This window comes from Penaeus monodon, unplaced genomic scaffold (genome assembly GCF_015228065.2).
Source record: "Penaeus monodon isolate SGIC_2016 unplaced genomic scaffold, NSTDA_Pmon_1 PmonScaffold_2191, whole genome shotgun sequence".
NCBI classification, from domain to species: Eukaryota; Metazoa; Arthropoda; class Malacostraca; order Decapoda; family Penaeidae; genus Penaeus; species Penaeus monodon.
Genome location: NW_023651823.1, coordinates 4,385 through 7,654, shown reverse-complemented (window position 1 = coordinate 7,654; position 3,270 = coordinate 4,385). Strand labels below are relative to the sequence as shown.

The 3,270-nt window shown below is 33.0% G+C and overlaps 2 pseudogenes; one reads left to right on the top strand and one right to left on the bottom strand.

Annotated features, from left to right (window-relative positions):
* The first annotated feature begins 805 nt into the window (after positions 1-805).
* On the top strand, positions 806-925 carry LOC119570107 (annotated as a pseudogene).
* Positions 926-2,035: 1,110 nt separating this feature from the next.
* On the bottom strand, positions 2,036-2,155 carry LOC119570106 (annotated as a pseudogene).
* Positions 2,156-3,270: the final 1,115 nt, after the last annotated feature.

The following is a 3,270-nucleotide window of genomic DNA, read 5'->3' as shown; positions in this document are numbered from 1 at the left end:
AATTTTCAAAAAATCGCGGCTATAGTTTCATTAATTGGATTGTTATACAAAAGTATATTTCTTTGTATATATATAATGTAAGAATGTCTTTTTGCCTTTCCCCAAGTTTTTTGAGCAATAGTTGCAAACCATGAATTCTTTATAGAGTATTATGGCACAAAAGAGTGATAGAAGTCTAGCAGAATTTGGTAAATCATTAACCATTATTGCATTTACTCCCTTAAGTGTTGGACTTGGGTTGATGTTAGTATGAATCTCACTGATGTGACTCTGATGCCATGGCATTGAAATTTGCAAATGGTATGTAAAGAGTAAGCAGTGATGATGTTGATAGTAGTTATAACCACATTCTAAAAGGATTGATAAATGATGGTGATAATGATGATAAAATTACTAGTAATAACATTTTTACAAATATTGATATTTTGAAGACTGATAATACAACAAAAAATAATACGATAACAGCAAGAAGTGCCCGAAATATGGTTGCATGTGTACACAGATTTATAACCGTATTGAGGATCATTTTACTCAATATCTTCTGTATGACTTGTATATCGTACATTTTTTTTTACACAGTTGCACAGCTCAAAAATGAGTAAAAGGCTCACGACAGGTGCTTTAAAGTGGTAACAATTGTCTGTACTCTAACAGTGATGATTGATGCACGGTGGAGCAGATCCGAGTGATTAGACTGGAATGTCGTTTTAATGAAGTTTGATGCAACAACAAAAGATAAATGATGTTAAAGTATGAAAAATCTGTGAGCACTGACGTAAAGCTGAATTAACGTTTTAAGTTGTACGCCAATGATCAAACCACGATGAAAAACACCGCTTGTCGTCCGATCAGCGAACTGAAACAACGTTGGGTCTGGTGAGTACTTGGATGGGTGACCGCTTGGGAACACCAGATGCTGTTGGCGTTTTATATTATATATGCATTTCTCAAGAGTTTACAGCAGGTATAATTGTGTTTGCATAAAGATATCAATAGAAATTATGTTTCAAGCAATAGCGAACCGTATTAGTAAATTATTAGATGCTATTGGCATTATGTTATACTTTTTACATTATGTTTTTCTACAAGCCATTCCCTTCCGTGCGCTAGTATAACTTATTACCCTAAGCGGCAAAACAAGCACAAACACAAGCATTCAGCAACAACATTAGGTCCAGTCTAAGCGCCATAGAAAGATATAGAAAATTTTCCGAACAAAAACTTGCACAATAGGAAAGTACATCTTTAAAAAGGACCTCAAGCTTAAAACATGTCCGTGGCGATAAGGCACAATAAACTAGTTATCCATATCCGTAATTGGTTTTATTATGTTTATCATTATGGTTCATGGTCACCATGTTAGTTTATCTATTATCATAATCATTCTCTTTAATTTCATTTGAGTTGGAATTAGCTATATGACCGAGAGTGGTCGATTGTTATTAATGCATATAATATGGAGCAGATCTCAGTGATATCGTGCAGATATCGTTATTATTATTGTTATTGTTATTATTATTATTATTATTATTATTATTATTATTATTATTATTATTATTAATGCAGTCACCACTAAATTGCTTCCATCTGTTTTCTGTCTATCCTTCCCGATCTTTGCAACGGTAAATTTACTTTTACTGTTTTACTACTGATTGAAATATAAGTTCTTTATGCAAATGCATGAGGAGCTGCTGTTAACTCTTGAAAAAAACATTACACATACAGCATATATAACAATATGACAAAAGCATCTGGAAATTTTTATCACCGATTCATACACAAAAAAAAAGCGCTATAAAGCAAACTCTTAATCAGTGTTGTCAATCCTGAGTTTTCTAACCGAGATCTGGGATTTTTCACACTGATCTGAGTTTCTGTTATTTTTAATACGGCCATCAATCTATTTTTTGTGTTTGTTTTTAATCTCAAATAATATAGTATGTACCTTTCGTATTAAGCAGTATGTCGAAGAATACATTGAAAACAACCCACTGACCATTAAATATGGCAAACCATATATAGCATATATATAAAATGTCAACAGCATCTGGTGTTCCCAGGCGAACATCCATTCCAAGTACTGACCAGACCCAACGTTGCTTAACTTCGGTGATCGGACGAGAAGTGGTGCTTTCAGCGTGGTATGATCGTTGGCAGAGGAAGATGAACTTTAAACACATTTCTGTTGTTTTTCATGATCGTTTAAAAGAAGTATCTTTTTTTTGTGCGTTAAAAATAATGGTTTGCATTTAGCTGTGACGAGGGGTTGAAGGGGGCACACACTACCTGCTCATAAAAGGTGAACCCAAAACGAGCGATTCACCAATAAATGTATATTGTACAATCAGGAATATAGTAAACATATACAAAGATAAAAAATTAATAAATGTTAAAAATAGATTCATATAATTATTTCCCCATCACTAAACCTATTTTATTTTGGCTTTTTGGGTAAAATTTTTCTTGCACAGATTAAATGTTTAAGTAACCATAAGCAGTAATGGCGTTATTATTCAATCTTAAGTGCTTCATATCCATTTTTCCGCTATTTTTGTTGAGTACTTTATTTGTTTTTGTATTTTTTAGTTTTTTACAAATATTTTCATTTTATTGTTATTAGCTAAGTTAGTGCCGTAACATAGTCTTGGTCAGGGCCCAAGGTAATAAGATGTACTATAATAATTAAATGTAAATTTTTTTTAGCTCAATAAAAGATACTTGAAATGTTTGAGACAATTTGAACGAAATGTAACAGTATAATGTTGGAAATGATAATGATTACCCTACCAAAACGATGATGATTAGGAAATTTTTAATTCAATGAAATTAATGTTAGTAACATGGTAAAAAAAAAACAGTAAGTGACCGGGGCCATCTTATTCATAATGATACTCATAGTAGATTACATAGTAATTGTTGTCTTCAATGCTGATGTAAAAAAGGAAACTCATAGCGGAAAATTTAAAATCTGACAAAAATACAAATTCTGCGAGAATTTTCAGGTTTTTTTCAGATTCCTTAGACTAAAAAATTTCACTTAACTTAATCTGCCAATTTTATAAAATTATTCGTTGGCGCAAACCGATCAGAATTCTGGACCGATTGAAGAGTTTGGGCCATATAAAAATTTTTTTACAAGCACGCACTCACACGGCAACACACGCACGCGGCGCACGCACACACACACACACACACCAACTCGCATAGGCTGCGCGCGCGCGCTCAAAACTCATACACATATAATCGCATAAACGCACGAACGCACACATA